The sequence below is a fragment of the Ischnura elegans genome, chromosome 5 (genome assembly GCF_921293095.1).
Source record: "Ischnura elegans chromosome 5, ioIscEleg1.1, whole genome shotgun sequence".
NCBI lineage: Eukaryota > Metazoa > Arthropoda > Insecta > Odonata > Coenagrionidae > Ischnura > Ischnura elegans.
In genome coordinates, this window is record NC_060250.1 from 28180887 (window position 1) to 28199171 (window position 18285).

General features: G+C 42.7%; 1 protein-coding gene across 5 annotated transcripts in view; it reads left to right on the forward strand.

Moving 5' to 3' along the window:
* Positions 1 to 18285, forward strand: part of LOC124158639 (carboxypeptidase M-like) — a 123964-nt gene that overhangs the window by 58041 nt on the left and 47638 nt on the right. For 2 of the 5 annotated variants that reach the window (XM_046533832.1, XM_046533834.1), the window contains exon 1: positions 4030 to 4174. The exons of the other annotated variants lie outside the window; for them this stretch is intronic. The gene's annotated coding sequence lies outside the window, so the exon portion shown is untranslated. Of the gene's footprint in view, positions 1 to 4029; positions 4175 to 18285 lie in introns of those variants that run through there. 5 annotated transcript variants of the gene reach the window in all.

Below are 18285 nucleotides of genomic sequence, written 5' to 3' on the forward strand. Positions count from 1 at the left end.
AAATGAAGGCGAACGACTTCTGTTGAGATTGTTTGGCCTTGTTTGGAGGGATAGAGAGAGAGAGAGAGAGAGAGAGATAGGGATGATGACATGTATGTTGGTGGAGGCGCCACGAGGCGCGATCCAGCCACCTCAAAACGGCTTCTACCGCGAGTGCCGTTTCTTTTTTGTTTATCATTTCCGCGTTCCACCCAAGCGCCTCCCTGCCCACTGGTGGAGGGCGATCGTCGCGCCATCCCGGCAGACGCCTTCCGGCCACGCCACCACCTCATTCGACATGTGTGCATTCAATACGAGGCAGAGGTGATCTACCGGTTCTGTCGGCGTCTGATGCGGATCTTAATCCGGCAATCATAAAGTTGGCAGGTGGTTTGCAGGCAGCACCACACATTTGTATCCTGTCCTCTTATACGCATCGACAACTGTAACTGTTTTATGGAACACTGCGAAGAGAAGTGGAGAAGTGATTTAATTTTTCCCACGTATTAAACTTAACAGAATTTAATATAAAATATTTTTTACATTACAATTACCTTACGCAATACCTATAGGCGTGAAACCTGTCAATATAGCCTCGCGATAAATTTGGTGTTTATATTTAGTTCATGTAGTTCAGGCTTCTAGACAAAATATACATGCTATTAACAAAAAAATCCAAAGTAAATTTATCATAGTATTTATTTTCGGAGAACTCATCTAACGTCATATTGTTCGCAAAATATTTCATCTATCCCTCAAGTATCTCAATGTATTTTTGTATTCAATCTGTATGTATTAGTATCTGACAACATCATTCTGAATCAGACAATTTTGTACTTCTTAAATATTTTTGGGATGACGTACTCTATCATCCTCTCTGTCTCATTTTCTTGCCATAGTTATTGCCATGTCTCTTGCCATATTTATTTCTTGCCATTACTTGGTTTATAAATATTCAACTTGTCACTTTATTGGAAAAGCGCCAGAAATTATGGTGCGACTTCTCTTGGAAGACAAATCTATAATCAAAAAAGCACAACCAGAATGAGCAATGTTTTGTCTCTTGCCTCGTTTTATCCTACCGTCGATTTTAACTTTGGCGTTCCTCGTGGATATTTTCCTTCTGCTATGCTCTTCGCAAATTCGTCTTGCATCAGAGTACGGTGCACGCATCATGAACATGTACTCTCGTTAGTGTAGGCTCTTCTTCTATCTTGGCTCCTCCTGTATCTTGATATTGAAGCTGGAATGTCGATCATATTCTCAACCAGTCTCCTTGGAGCGCGGTTTCATCATTCTCCAGGTCGATGCCTCTCGTCATCCCATTCCGTGGATCCTGTTCTCATCTTTCCCCTTCCACCACGTGTCGAGCACCCTTCCCTCCACCGTGGAATTTCAGCTTCCCCCATTATAACTGCTCGAGCCTCTTATTTGTCTCCACACTATATGTTATTGGAGAAGTTTCGTCACTCGAGTTTGAAAATTTATCGCAGGAAAAGTAATTACTTATGATTGAAATATACGTGTATAATTTAGCATATAATAAATTTCAATCCATCCCGCATGTCAGTATTTTCTCATAATCTTCAGGATAGTTGTCGCATTGGAATCTGGGTGAGGTCATAAGTTATTTTGTGAAATATTGCGCATAATTATTTCAAAATGGACAAATACTTCTTCACCTCACTTGAATATTCGTATTTTATTCGTTAATTATCAGTGAAGCTTTGTATCATCTGGCTTTATGCTTTACTTAGAGATTATCCCACCATTTCATTTACTTAGGAAACTTTCCAAATGTTTTCGATCATTCTTGTAAAATCCCTGTCAAAATCTACAAATCTGATAAAGATATACGGTTTAAATTCCAAGCACTTATCTCGGTGATGCAAAAGTTAACACCAATTAATGGTGTTTTGAAATTCAATTCCTTTGCGAGAGATCAGGAAGTTTGCGAAGGACGGGACTAGGTGTCCGTTGGACAGGTGGGCCATCTTAAATAGGGCGACAGTTCCGTTGTTTTGAAGCGGTGAATACCGATCCGCTGCTCATCTCTGCATCACGAATTTGTCCACGCTGAAGGGTTTCGATGTGAAAGCTAAGCATCCTATCTCTCCCGGAGACTTCTATTTGTCTTCTCAACCATGAAGTGAGTGAATGAACTTGATGTAAATTCCGCCAGATTTTTTGAGTGCGCTAACTATTTTGTGGCCTGCACGGCAATTCGTGGTGAATCTTGGGCGAGAGCGCATTTACGGAAACTATCCATATCGTGGTCCAGAGTTAGAGACTCCTTGTATGAAAAACCTCGGTATGGCATGGAAATAAAATGATGATTGCGTATGTGCAAAGTTTTCCGTAATAGCATCTACAAAATGGTCTTTATACTCTAGCTTAAAATTATAATCTTGCTAAGGTTTTATTATTCTCGAAATTCCTTCGCGCTGTGGCGTAACTATAATATATAGGAACATGCTTTGGAAGGGGGTGGGGGCGACCCCCCCCCTCTCAGACAACGGGGATTCCCGGAAAATTTTTGAAAATTGACATGCCTGGAAATACCTTTTTACATCATTAATTTACTTACAATTTAACTTTAAGCAGATGCAGTTACTGTATATCAACAATAGATAATTGTTTTAAATATTTTTTTAAATCTATCTTAGGCTTCGGAGAGAGATTGATCCCCTCATCCCCCCATAGTTACGCCACTGCCTTCGCTTATCCTTTTTAGAACTAACCAGCCTGGATTTTGCCAGCGTTGAAAAAAAAATTACCCGTTCCTCGTAATCAGGTATATTGCTTTTCGTGGGTTCTCGTAACATCCATCAAGATAAAAATAAGGTTTTGGTATAATAAGCAGAGCTCCCGTAAGATTATAGAATGCGGAAATATACCTAATTCTCCAGTTGTTAAACATCATTTTATCAATGTGCATATGGTGCTCAAGACGAGGGAGAAAAAGCTTTGGATATGCGTAAAGCGAGTGATATTATCAGGTTTTAGTCGAAGGAAGGAGATTTTTTAAAGCCTTTTAAAAACATATTTCTCTTCTTCCAGGGAGGGTCTTGTCAGAGATATGTAAACAAAATAGGTAAAGTTGGTATCATAAAACAGATATTGATTACAAAATCTACTAAAAAGTGATGGTAGGTATTCTAGGAAAAGTTATAGTTTCAATAATAAGTTCTTAGGGGTGCTCAGCTAATCCTTCGTAAGTAAAAAAAAATCATTTTAAAATTAACGCTTGAAATCTTCCACGTTTATCAAATTTTTTCCAACCTACGTTTCGAGTAATTTAGGTTGCAGTTACATCGAAACCTGGGTCGGAATAAATTTTATAATCGTGGGGAATTGCAAGAGTTTATTTCAATATGGACAAAATTCCACGGCATCAAGCTTGGATCTTCGGATTTTATGGGAGAAACATGTTCTGCATATGCAGCAAGCAAGGACGTACCCAGGATCATAACTAGGGGGGGCAAGCCATGGTCTAGGTGGAGGGGGGGGGGGGGGGTAGGCAAACCTGGTGGTGATATTAGTTTATGAGATTATTTCCTCGAAAAAATATTTTTATTTTAGTTACATATCTTATACTAATGCATATCATTTTTCGTGGGTTCAAATAAAATGTGTTGAATGCTTTCGTTTCAATTCAGTACTTATTTTGCTTAAAGACTTTTGCCATTTTTGCTTCAAGGGGGGGCAGCTGCCCCTCCCCCCCTGCCCCTCGCTAGGTGCGCCCATGGCCGCAAGGAAGAGTAAGGATTCGTGAAGGAGCGAAGATCTTGTTGTGGAAAGTGCTCCCGGCCGCGGTGAAGCGACGTGGAGTTGAGAATAAGGGAGTACGCTGAATTTGCGGGCGGTGGTCGGAAGTGGCGGTGAGGAAGTGGAGGGAGGGAGAGAAGGGGCGGGGGATGTTTGGGGAGGGAAACCATGGCGCTAAGTGGAAGGGGTATTGCCGTGGTTTGCGGGGAACAATATAGGGGAGTAAGAATGGCGAAAGTGGGCTCCGCTATAGATATAGTTGCGGGCATCCTAGCGTGTTTGTCGCGCCATTCAACCAGTGCTTGTCATGCGTGCAGCGGCCCATAATGTTCGGCGCGTTTGACGACCTATCGGACAGGTGGTTAGTTGCTCCAGCTATGCAGTGACCCAGGTCCATTGTTTGAAAGTGAAAGTGTTTCCTACCTTGGTGAGTGATTGAGAAATATTGTTCTCTAAAATAACTTTACAAATTCGTGGTAACACTCAAGTGAGGAATATTTCAACGAGAGGTTTCATCTTAATTTGGTGAGTTACAACCTCACAATCAAGAAAATGCGCCACTGATATCAACATGATTCAGCTCCTTATCGATGTGCGTAGTTACGAGTGAATGTGTAAATATTTTTTGATTATGCTGTTTTGTACATATTCCCGTGCACAAAATTATGCGGCCTTCCAAAATTCCCTAGCTTTATAGGTCAGTTTTTGTTATTTCTTTTTATTCCATCGTTTTTTAACGTTAGGTTCTTGAGAAATGTATCTTTTTGTTTATTCTGACACCATTACTTCATACGTCGATTCATTAAAGCAATTCCGATATACGTTCTTCGTAATCCACGCAAATGAAGTGTGACGTAACTTTGTATTAGAGTGATATTTATAATAGGGTGGTTTCCTATTATTTTTTTATTGCCTGAATCGAAAGATTATTACTCCTGGAGTACGTATTTCACGCTTTTAGATTTTTAAATGACGATATATATTTTTCGCGATTAAATGAAAAGTGAAAATTTTCAAGCGCGCGAAAACGCGACGCGTAAGTAAGATGAATGTCGGGAAATATCTCCGTGTGACGTATTTCTGGTTCCCGCTGCCGCCTTGTGAGGTGACCTTGAGGGAGGCTTGAGCGCTGATACGACGCAGGCTGCTAGTGGGTAGCTGAGTACCCTGCTGGCTGGTAGCGCTTGGCTTAAATAAGGATTATTAATACCTTATCAAATGAAGAAAACTTTCCGACCTTAGCCAGTTTTAATAAGTGATTATTAAGACATGTTTCCATGAGCTTTGCGCCTCATGCATGCATTGGTAACCTCAGACGACGTATAACTCCTATCTTCTCGTATAGAAACTAGGTCCATGTGACGTCACGTGGATGGCATCGCATGGGCGCCAATCTGGCCCTTTTCAAATGAGGATAAAAATGGACCATTTCCATTCGTCTAAACCGGTATTTCTAAAAGGAAATAATTTGTATATTATGAATACAGCAATGGTGGGTAACGAATCGCAATCAATGCCTTTCGTTTTCTTTGATGAAGGAAACTACCCTATTGGAGGTGACAACCTACACCTAGCTTTTTTACCATGAAGGAAGGGTATGTATGGTTGAACAGTCAATGAACACACATTAAAAAATCTCCTTCGCGGCCGGATATTGAATTCAAATCCCCGAGATCGGAAGCAAACCATTCTCCAATCCGATCCCGTACGTGACGTCTCATGTGTTGTCTCATGAAGCTGTCAACGTGTTTCCGAGAGACGTAAATGGAGGCTTACCATGGTGCCCTTGTGTTAGAGCGCTCGGATACTGATCCCGGATTCAAAACCAAGGTGAAGGCCCTCGGACACCCCCACGTAGAGATCCTGAATTGGCAAGTCGGTCTGAGGAATTCAACTGGCCTCCCAAGACCCGGACGAAGAAATCGGAGGGATGCAAGTTGAAGCAATATTTTTCACTTCCGTCTGATAATATAGACTTCAGTCTAACTCCTAGGGTAAATATTTCAGGAGCGGCAAGCGGCGGTTACTACTTTCATCCGAGCATTGGTAAAAAAATTACCAAAAATACGGTAGTATATTAAACAAATATTAAAGTTAATTAAAAACAATTTACGATAGCGAAAGTTCGCTCTTAATTAATGAAAAGCATAGTAATATCAATAAATATCCTCGAAAATTCAGAATAAATTATTGTAATCCATTTCTTTGGGAACAAGAAGTGAACTTTTTCGTAAAAATCGCGCGCTCGAGATTTCGTGGATTTTTATTGATGTTTGACGGGCTATAAAAATTAAACAATTTATTTTGAAAAAAACATAACCTCAGTTTTGTATGCTCTAGAAATTTCTAAAATGATGATGATGTACGTACTATTCCCAATGCGAAACGAAAAGGTCGATGTTTTGATTTTTGGCGAGCTTTTTTCGATTTCAGCCCGCTGTGAGACATGACCACTGAGATATATATATATCGGTGGTCTCGCCCAGGATAGTGAATTGGTATTATTCACACTCCTGTGTACACCACATCCCTCGGAATTAACCAGGGGTGGGTCCTTAACGTATCCAAGCCATTCTTCGGTTTAAAAAAGTTGGGAGAGATGGCGCCACCATATGTATTCAATAGCTAAATTATATCTTAAAAAGGTTTTTGTGCATTGCGTTTGTTTCCGGTACATTTCCAATAATCAAGCGTTTTAGGTAATCCGGCTACGCCACGGCTACAAATATGTCGGTTTACCGAGATCGCACTCATTAACACTGGAAGGACCGGAGTCGTACGGGTACCTAGAAGGACCATTCATTTCGACGGGTAATAATTATTTAAAATATTTCATCGTTCATGTCAAAATTAAGTGATAACTCCACTAAATGTAACCTTTTTCTTTATTTATCAACACAATAGCGTAATTGTTTACAAATCATGTTACAATAAAAGTTTAAAATTAACAGCGGTCACAACCACCTGCTTCCCCTGCCCTGGCCTACCACACGCCTTACGGTATGGCACATATGCTGCTCATTTCCATTCAAAATGTAATAAAAATTTTAAATGCATAAATGTGCTACTTAAAACATCAAAATGGCCAAACCTAGACTGGTGTAGTAATTTCCTGAATAAAACGCGCGTTGTCGATACAAATAAAATAGAAACGCTTAACGAGTCATTTTGACGGTGTTTGTATTTTAAGGTAGACAGGTGGTTTAACTCCATTTCAATGTGACAAAAACAAGTTATATTTTAATGGAATACGTACCATGAAAATAATTCAGAAAATATTAAGATAAAAGAAAAAAATTCTAGGCAATATGATTAAGTAGAGGTTTCCCGTCAAAATGACGCGTCTGGTCCCTCTAGTGTTAATCACTGGGCGCATTCAGGGGGAGTAAGCGCTCAGAGCTCCTGCTCACAACAGGAACTGACCCCTGCTTAACATATTCTCAGCCTTCCTGGGGCCGTATTCTGTATTTCGTCGGTACCGCACCGGTCGGTTTCCCTTCCCAGCCCACCGACAGCACATCATTCTGTACCGACGACGGTTTCCATACCGACGACGGCAAATTCAGCGATTCAGTATGGTCGTCGGTATCAATCCAGTCGGTACGGTTCCCTCTCCTTCCCAAACAGGGAAAATCCGAATATATCCGAAGTTAAAAGTGTCTCCACCAATGAAAGAAGGGTAAAAACAAGTGAAGACTCATTGCCACAGTTTGTTGTCGTCATTCTCAATCTTTTTATTTGCGGAAATTACGACTTATTGCTAGATTAAGATAAACGGTATTGGATAAGTTGTTAACAATGCTTATATAATGTGTGGTAGTAATGCTGTACCTACAGAATCGAAGGAAACAATATTACAACATCACAATAAAGTTTGTATGTGATGGAGATTGTTGTTGCTGCAATGAATTATTGAAACTATCCTTGAGATCGTAGTTTCTTTTTTTAAATATTGGTTCCGTATATTGCTATTTATTCATGATTTGGTAATATAGTTGTCATTAAGTAAGTTCCGTCTAAATGTTATCAACGGAAGGTTATGCCATTGGCACCGTAGCAGACGAAAATAACATACCATGGAACGTGAACGTAGGATTCAAAAGCAAATGTAAATGTCATATTAGAGGAACAAGTTAGGAAATTGTTATAAAAATATGAAACTGGGTGTAATTAAAAGAAGTGTAATGCCGAGGAAGTAAAGAAATTGTGATTGTGTGAAATACATATGTTTAAGTTGCGCATTCCAAGTGAGAGAAAATGATAACATTGCGGTAAACCTCATACTTATTAACAAATATCTTCTTTTATCGTCAAGGGAATCAATGACTGACGATAAAATGAAATATAGTTGCCTGTTACAAATGAAAGAAACTGATACCGTTGTGGCAAACTTCATACTTAAATAAAAAGATCTTATTTCTATGCCGCCTCGCCTCGCCTCGCCGGAATTTCTGTTTATTTATGAGTCACTAGCCCCAGCCTTTTGGCTGTCTCCAGTGGGTTTCTTCAGGGTTCACGTCTACTGTTTATATTTTCATTGATATTTCAGTGTTTCTACTTATTTTTGTTCATGGGGAGGGGATGTGGTCAGGGATTAGGGCAAAGAGAGGCGTGCGATGTCTAAAGTGAAGATCTGGGGTATATTCCCAGAGATCAATTATTTTTTCGTTTCCTGTGCGTATGAGAGACCTTTTGAATATGGGAAGGTTTGCTTTCAATTCAGTTAATAGCGGAGTTATTTTGAGGTCTTTCCTCAGATCTTTGTTTCGTATGTACCATGGGGCACCCACGATCTTCCGTAGTAGTACATTTTCTGTTTTTTGTAGTCTTGATAGGTGGGTTTTTGAAGCCATTAGCCAGACTGGGGAAGCATAAGATAGGAGTGGTTTTAGCATGGTTTTGTACAGAAGGCATTTAGTTTTTAGCGATAATTTCGACCTTTTCTGGAGCAGTGGCCCAAGCGCTGCTGCAGCGGCTTTGGTTTTTCCGATGGTGTTGTTGATGTGGTGGTTCCAGATCAGCTTTCTGTCGAGGGTTACACCTAGGAATTTAGATGTTTCTTGCCGTCTGATTTCTTTGGTCCCGTAATATATGGGATTTCCAGTGCCCGCTTTTGGGCGCCTGCTAAAGGTCATGTGAATACATTTGGTAGGATTAGCCGTCAGCTTCCACGAGTCTGCCCAGTCTTCGTATTCGTCTATTTGTCTTTGAAGCAAGTCAGATGTTGTTCTCGGGTTTGAACCTTGAGCTATGAAGGTGGTGTCGTCTGCGTAAAGAAAAGCCTCGTTGCCGGGAATTAAGGGAAGGTCATTTACATACATGTTGAATAGGGTGGGGGATAGGATGGCGCCTTGCGGGACGCCGGAGGTAATAGGAAGGGTAATAGAAGAGGCTGTATTGAATTTAACGTAGAAGGTTCTGTCTGTGGTGAAGGATTTGATTATTTTTTGCAGGTACATTGGGATGGGGAAGGATGAGATTTTTAAGATGAGGCCCAAGGTCCAAACCCGGTCGAACGCAGCTTCTAGATCAAGAAAGACTGCCTGAGTGATGAGTCGGGCGTTGAAACCATTTGCAATTTTCTCAGTTAGTCGCAGGATCTGGTGTGTTGTGGATGTTTTTGGTTGGAAGCCTGTTTGCTCTGGCCTGATGCTATGTTCTAGGGATAGGTGGTGTTTGAGGCGGTTGTGGATTAGAGTTTCAAACAGTTTGGAAAGAGTGCAGAGGAGAGAAATAGGTCTGTAGGAGGAAGGATTCGTTGCAGGTTTTTGAGGTTTGGGCAGCATGATAACTTTAGCGCGCTTCCATGCTGTTGGGAAATAGGAGATGTGAAAAAGGAAGTTGTAGAATGTGGCAAGAAAGGAAAAGGCAGAGGCTGGAAGGTTTTTTAGTAGCTTATTCGATATAGCATCAGGGCCAGGCGCAGATTTCCTTTTGAGTCCTTTGACTACTTCGATGATCTCGTGGTCGCAGGTGAGAGCTGGCTGGTCGTTTGGACAGTAGCTTAGGCTCATCCAATGTGCTTCTGCTTCTTCTTCAAGCTCGGATTCTAGGGTGTTTGTGAATCGCGCCTCGAGCATGTCCGAGAAGAGATTTGCTTTTTCGTAGTCTGTTGAGGCAGTTGTGTCTCCGGATTTAAGAGGTGGAGTCTGGTTGAGGGGGTTTTTTAAGGCTCTGGCCATCTTCCAGATTGAGTTGTCCTCCGTGGAAAGGGAGGCGACTTTTTTATCCCAACGGTTTTGGCGGTGGTTTTTCAGGAGGCGATTGACTTTGTTTCGCTGTATCTTGAAGTGGTCGTGGTTTTCCTTTGTTCTGATTGCTTGCCACAGTTTCCTGGCTTTGTTTCTGTTTTTAATGGCTTGGAGGATTTCTAGTGGAAGAGCATCCGGATTTTTGTCTTCTGGGATGGAAAATTTGGAAGCGTCGGCGCAGTCGCGGATTGTTGCCGTGAGCTGTTCAACGCAGGCGTCGGCATCAGTGCGGGTGGAGAGCGGAAGTTTTTCGAGCTTGTAGATATTATCAGCAACCAGACGGTTGAATTTATTAAGGTTGATGCCAGTTCTCGGGATTGGAATACGGGCGGATGCGGAGCAGTTTATACAGTAGAGGAGTGGAAGGTGATCGGAGGCAGATGAGTCCAGAGTGATGGGGTTTTCTATTGCAGGGAGGTTGGTTGTGAGGGCTAGGTCGAGGATGTCAGCGGTGCCATGGACGGAATAGTGGGTGAAGGTAGATGGGGTGAGAACTTTGGCATTTCTTTCTTCGGCAATGAAATGAATTTTTCTACCAGCGGCGTTGGTGGTTGAAGCTCCCCAGCTGGTATGCTTCGCGTTTAAGTCGCCACCGGCGAAGGTTCTTCCTGTTAATGTTTCTGTTATAAATTTGAGGTCATTCATATTGATCTTTTTGGGGGGATAGTAGAAGCTCCAAAAGTTTATGCTACCAATGTTGGTTCCGACGGTTACGCCGACTGCTTCTAAGGATTCCAATTCTGGGAATGGAATTTGGCTGAAGATAAGGCAGGTTTTGATTAAAATTAATACGCCACCGCCTTGTTTTTCTTCGCGGTCGCGACGAAGTTGGTGATACCCGGGGGTGTAGATTCTTTTCTTGTTATTTAGCCATGTTTCTTGGATGATTGCAATATCAATTACATGTTCATGTAGAATGTTCATAAGTTCCTCTGTTTTTGATCCAATTCCATTCATATTCCATTGCAGTGCTCTTAGTTGAATGGCCTTGCGTTTATCCATCATTGATGAATAACAGCGCTGCCTGGATGATTTCTTCGAGTAGTATGTCTGTCTTGGATTTTTCCGATGGAGTTATTAATTTTTTGACAAGGTTAGTTAGCCAGGAGAACAGTTTCGATTTGATAGAAGGAGTGAAGAAGGAGGCAATTGTTTCTTGAAGAGAAGGTTGAGAGGTCGGTTGTGGTGGAGCAGGGGGTTGTGGTTGTGGCTGAATGGGAGCAGGAGCAGGTGACGGAAGAGAAGGGAAGGTTGTTGTGGAGTTGACGTCAGGCGTTTCTGGGGTAGAGGATTGCTTTTTGGCTGATTGCAGTCTTTCGGCATACGACTTGTACGCTGGACATTGCCGGTAATTTGCAGGATGCTCCCCTCCGCAGTTGGCACATTTAGCCGGTTCCGGTTTTGCGACTGTACATTCTCTGTGGGAATGTGGGCCGCCACAGCGTACGCATCTAGTTTGAAGGCCGCAGGAATTAGCTGTGTGCCCAATTCGCTGGCATTTCTTGCACTGGGGCGGTCCTGGTGATGATTTGTAATCTTCTATAGTTACCGAAAGGCCACAGAGATAAGAGACGTTTTTTATGCGTTCTACGTCGTTTGGGTGGATTAGTTTAATCTGAAACAGCGGAAGGTTCCGTGGTGGGTATTGTTGCTGTCGGTAAGCAGGATCGTCGGTTGGAGTGGCTTCCAGTTCTTTCTGTTGTTTTTGAGTGGGCCGGGTGGTTTTTAGCTGGCGGATTTCCTGAACTTGGATGTTCCTTTCTGATAGGGAATCTTTGATTTCGCTGATTTGCGTGTCTATGCGGAGTCCGCGAATGACCAGGAATGTTTTTTTGTCTTCCGGTAGTTGGTAGGTAAAATACGCCCATTGTTTTTCAGTAAAAAGGCGCACGAGAGCGCGGAAGTCTGTTGATGAAGATGTTTGTATCTTTACCGAGGAGCCGGTGGAGTGGCACACTGGTGGGTATGCGCAGGCGGCTTTAATGGCTCGGTATTTGTCGGACCAGCCCGTGGGCTCCTTCAAAAAGATGGGCGGGACTGATGATTTCTTTTGTGGGATTGTTTTCTGAAGTCTTGGTTGCGCGGGTGGCGTTGATTCTTTTGCAGGGGCTGCAGTATCGTCTGCTGACAGAGGTGCGAACTGGTTCTGTAGCAAAATGGGAGCCGGAGACGGTGGCGAAGGCGTGTTTCTAACCCGCCTACGCTTAGACGGAGTTGTAAAAGGCCCTAAAGGGGGCCGTTCAGGATCTGAGGTAAATTCAGGCATTGCCTCTGCAGGTAGGTTGAGAAAATTGCGAAAACGGGGATCGTGGGTGAGTTTTTCAGGAACTGTTATGGTTATAAGCTTTCTATGTGGTGCAGAAGTGGCTGAAGATGGTGGTGCGGGAGTTGAAATGTTAGTTGAGGTTTGTGGAGTAGGGCTTGATTGGCGGCTTTTTCCGTTTTCTAGTTGGTTCGTATGAGGCTTTTGCGCTGCTTCTGAGAATAAGTAGTCAACCTCTTCATCAGTATACGTCATGTCTTCATCTTCTCTGCTGACGGATTCTTCATTTCCATCGTTGGCGGCAGAGGCCGCCATGGAGTCCATGGCGGCCAATTTCAAGTGGTGGAGGGCAGGGAGGGCAGTTTGGGGTCCCTAAGAAGTGGACCCGGCCGCTTTCTCCGGGGGTGCTATGGGCGATGCTAACGGCCCAGAAGCCCGGGTACTAACGGCCGAGAAGACCAAGGGAAATGTCGCTTGTAAAGTATGGCGCCACCCGAAGGTGAGAACCGCAGTGACTACGCCTGATGGTAGGTACAGACGCAGCCAACCGCAGCCCCTCGGGCGCCCTCTTTGCGACTAGGGAATGGCGTTTTCTTCTTGTTTGTTGAAAAAGGTCCTCTTAATGGCCTCGGAGGCCTGCGTCCGTGAGGGCGCTCGACTTCCCTTGGTGTCTGGAAGGTTTTGGCGTAGAATGTGGAAAATTTTTGACGTCTTCAAAAATGGTCCTTTTAAGGACCTACTGCCGATGGCAGTATGGGAATAGCGCTTTCTTCTTGCCGCAATCGGCGTTCTCTTGCTGCGGAGCGATGGCAGGAGATGATGGCGTGTCAAGGCTCGATGAAAGGCGTGTGACCAGTACTACCAGCGTAAATCAGTTTGGACAGACCCAACCGATGAGATGTGATTTCTATGCCGAGAGAAACGCCAAATGATGATTGAGTGAAATAATAGTTGCCTATTCAGAGTGAGATAAAGTGATAACATTGCGGCAAAACTCATATTTAATCAAAAATATCTTTTTTATGTCAAAGGAGCAAATAAATGATGATAGAGTGAAAGAAATCCTATTACAAGCGAGTGAAAGTGGTAACATAAATGAGAGAAAGTCATTATATAGTGGCAAACCTCATGTTTATTAACCAATATCTTATATTTATGTCAAGGTAATCAATATAGATGATGACACAGTGAATAATAGTGGCCTATTCGAAGGGGCAGAAAAAGATAACATTGCAGCAAACCTCATTATTTACTCGGTGATGAGATAAAAACAAAATAAAACGTACAATGCGCACCGGGGAGTTGATGAAACCCACTAGTCGGTGGCCGTACCGACACCTTTTTGCTGTCGGCAAGGCTACCGACGATCTCTCGCCCTCACGTCGGTGCCGCACCGATCGGGTTCGTACAGAATCGCACGACTTCTTACCTGGAGTCGGTGTGACGTCGCACCCGACGAATCGGTGCCGCACCGATCGGTTTGGAGTTACAGAATACGGCCCCTGAATGGAAAAAGTAGTGTGTCCGCTTCGCAGGAGCTTTTGAATCATATAGCTACACATTGATGGCCACCTAGAACGAATACTTGAGCTCCCACGAATCAGCGACGCGTCGCGACCATTTCTATGTGAAAAAAATAAGTTTTATTTTAAAGGAATAAGTTCCATAAAAAATAAACAAAAGTCAGAAAAAATGAAGACGACAGAAAAAAATTACAAGCAAATTGATGAAGTAAGTTGAAATTACCCGTCGAAATGAAGTATCTGGTCCTTGTACTCTTAAGGGAATCTTGTGGCATTGGATTATGGAAGGTGCGACATAGCTCAGAGTGGATCAGCAGTTTGGACCAGCTGATAGAAATGGTTTTTCGCTCACTTGACATCTTTAAGTGGGTCGTGCTCGAGGGAGAATAGGCCACATCGCGACCTCAGTCAGTATTTCTCTCGATTCGCGTGATTGACGGGGGAGATGCCGCGACGGAACGCGTACGAGGATTCCCTGACCGATGGCGCGGAACGGACCACCGCGCTCTGTTTGCGTGCGCAGTCACTTGTTTGTCCCCTTCGCGGCGGCGGCGGCGCCTCGCCCTGGCGGCCGCGACCGCAATCAGAGCGCGGGAACAGTGCCGATTGTGGCGCCAACGGATGTCGTGCGTCTGTCTCATGGTGTACGCATTTGCGTTGTGACAGCAGTGTCTTCCAGGGTCTTTTGACGTTGCCTTAGAGGTGGACAGACAATGCGAAGAGGATGCGACCCCGTTCCACGACGATTGCCTCTACCTTATTCACTTTTTTCGACAGCGCGTCCTTTTCGAGAAACGCATTTAAGCGAGCCGGCGCTTTCGCTAGGAACTGCCTCGGTCTGTTTGAGCCATGTTTCTTTGTGAGACTTACTCATACACTCATTGGGGTTTGTTGACTCGGCCCTCCAATTTCCTCGGCTAATTTTCTCTCGATTTAGCTATTTTTCTTGGCTTGTAGCGATGCGCCGTATCATGCAACTATTGTGTTTTGCTTCCCTTATGGGGTTTCTCTTTCGTTAATTTTCTCTCCAATGAGAAGCAAAATAAGTCATGGAAGCCGTGTCGGGTACAGCAATGATTTTACTTCATTTACCTCATTGAATTATTTGTGCATACCTCTGAAATGTCAATTGCTATTAGCCATTGTTTAGCCTGGCATTGCACGATTGGGATCTTTGACAAATTAAGGTTTTCCAAATACTTGGTGGATTGTTGGAATATCATATTCATTTTACTCCGATCATAATAACATATTTGCTAACGTCACCCTCACTTGTTTGTGGGCCCTATTACTAACTCTGGTGGCTCATTCTTTTATACATGACTTTGGATGCGAAATGGACTATTTCGAGACCATCTATTTATAGATATTTATACATATGATTTTATATTTCTTTGGTGGATAATGAATTCCCAGGAGGCATTGGTAAGTCCATCTGGTGTGATGCACGAAAAAAATTCATAAATAATTATGATATTTTTTAATGGTCGCTTGTGTTATGATACATCAGAAATTATTGATATTTTAGTTTAGTTTGTCGTCTTATTAGTCACTCCCTATCCATCTAATCTTTGGCTTAGCACCTAATCATGTGGGCTTATCAAACAAAAGGACTAAGGCTCAAGAAGTGTTCGCCGGTAATAACTGATGAAGTGTACCTTTTTTTTAAGGGTCTTTTTTTTTATTAAGTTCCCTTCTGCGATTGGTGACTGTAGTGGAAAGTGTGGAGTGAGATTTCACTCTGATGCCACCTCCCTTGAACCGTTGTCTCATTCCCTTTCTTGTGCGATCACCCCCTTCCATTCCATTGCACCGAGTAAGTACAGGAAAGTGAATGCTTGACGCGAAAGGGAAGCGCTCGTAACGAAAGGACGGGGGGTTACGGGGGTGCGAGTATTTCCTCCCTGTTTCTTATGCTGGCACTCCCTCCACCACAATTGGAATGCGACAGAAGAGCACGTAGGGGGGAGGGGCATAGTACCACTCTCTTACTCACTAGCTTGTGTTTTACATTTCGATTCTTACTTTTGGCGACCATTATTATCCTTGCCGATACTTATTAATCCCCCATAATATTTCAATATACTTTGCAATCCTCTAAGGAGGAGTGCATTTTACTCTTCGAGGTATGTAAGACGCTATAAGTTTTTAGATTGATGCTTTCATATTCTTCTATTATTATGAATTTTAATTTAAGTATGTATTAATAATGAAGACATCATGGTTATATTTTAATGCATTTTAATGTGAAAATAATTGCTTAATAATTAATTCTTCGATATTTATTACTGTTCTAATGATTCTTTGCATTCGATTCTTAAAGGCCAGACACTAGTGTGCTAAGTTGAAGAGCAAACGAAATTACAGAAATTAATTTAGAGAAAATGCCTATAAACAGTAAAGAACTTTCATAATAAACAATCACTGAAATAGCTTAGAGGAATAAATTTCAAAATAGTGGGTTATCATCCCTACGTGGCCATCAATAAAGGGATCACTTGATTTTAATAACGGGAAGGGGATTACACTTTTCCCTTTCTCGCAGTCTCTGGACGCATCTAATTTGCCATAGAAGTTAATACGTAGATTTGTTTCCAATATTATGCTTCGTTTTATTTTCAAATGCCGGCCTCGGTGGCGGCGGGGCTAAGTCCTCGCCTGCCAAATCGAATGTCGCGGGTTCGAGTCCCGCCTGGGTAGGTTGCCCCAACCCTGGGAATGGTTGTGTGTGGTAGTCGTTGTTTCATGTTATTTTCTCCGATGTAATTGGCCTTAAATGAGCTGTTTTCGGGGCGACGAAAATAAATAAAATAAACATAAAATTGCACATAAAATTTGGTTGAACCTTGAGATTATTTTGATGAGCAAATGAATAAGAGGATCATCCTGATTCAGTGCCTAACGTATGGGCTTCCGATTCAGAGTCACGGATTCAAAACCCAGCGTATATATAATATTATGTTCTATTATCCAGGCGGCGATTTTTCAGAGGAAGTATCCTTGGAGGAATTCCAATCCCTGATGGGATACTTTTGTGGGACAACTTCATATACAGCACATTGCCAGTCAAATAAGATGATTTAGGGATTTGTTTGTTATGGAGGTGGCCGCTTAGCTCTTAGAAAAATACGTTGGTCTACCCTCAAATAAAATTGATCGCTCAATCGAAATTAATTAATTAAATAATAAAATTCACCCTTACACCAAAATTAATTAAGAAACACTCATAAAATCGACGAAATTACTGTGTGGACGATTTGCCATGTTTGTGAATGAAAAAACTATGCACATTTGACACGGTTACATTGGCCTCTGCCAGTTTTAACTCATTAGCGTAGTTTTCAAGTATTTACAAAGCCAAAAAAAGGTCTTCCATATATCTGTAGGGACATTAAATCTGGTTTCGCTGGTTTATATGGCGTCGTCTAAATGAAGGCGGGAAATTCTTCCATCCATATTCTTTCTAATGCTATCCTATCCCTGAGGCGTCGTCGGACTCTCTAACGCGGCGATGTCTCTTCCTTTCTTATAACGTTTTTAAACACTCGCTTTGTTGTTTGCTATCTTGTCCAGGTTGTCTTGCAACTTAATTTAACCCGCTCTACAATTGGCTATCTAGCTGAACTTTCATGATAATGCAGAACCATCCCAAAGTATATAGTTGTATATGAAGCAAACAATTTAGAGACTTTCAGGCTCATAGGAACTTTATTATATTCCTTTTAGGTCGCGATAAAAACGTTGTTTTTTTATAAAAATATATATTTATTTTTATTATTTAAAGTCGATCTACGATGATTCTTGAAAATAAAGAGCAAAGAAATAACACTGCGAGAGTAATACAACTGAAGAGAACTGTTTGAAGCGCCATCTTAAAATTGAAAGTAGTAGAAGAGGGAATGTGTATTGGAATTTGACGGTCGCTTAAATTTTATTCCTGTGAGCAGAATTATCTCAGTGTAAGTATCACGAAGATGGGACGTGACCTCCTTTTTCCACCTCTCGCCACCCACCGCCCACGGGCCGCTGCATTGGCGGTTTGCGTCTCGTCTTATCACCCTTCCTGTCACGTACCCCACTCCCCATCGCCTTATGCGTGAGAACCGTGCAGCGTCAGCAGAAGGCAGCCTCTTGGGTGGTCGCGAGTGAGAAGATAGAGGAGATATCACGCGGAGAGGCGTGCTATGAGAACGGCCATCGGAGTTGCGTCCACGAAGAGCGGAGAGTGTGTTTGGCGGCTGTAGAGTGCGGATGTGCCCAATAAACCTGCTTGAGTAATGGAGTTTTTCCTTTAAACTAATCCTGCCTTTCCCTGATGCTATCGATATACTGAACCTTACATCTGGTGTCCGAAGTGGGGATCGATATGTATCAGGGGGCAGTACACGAGACGACCTAAGGCGAGATGGCGAGTCGGGTTAGTTTCGGCGGGCAAGAGGTGGACCTCCAACGGGTGATCGACGACTTCGCAGACAAACTTGAGCAGCTGGGTGCTGAGAAC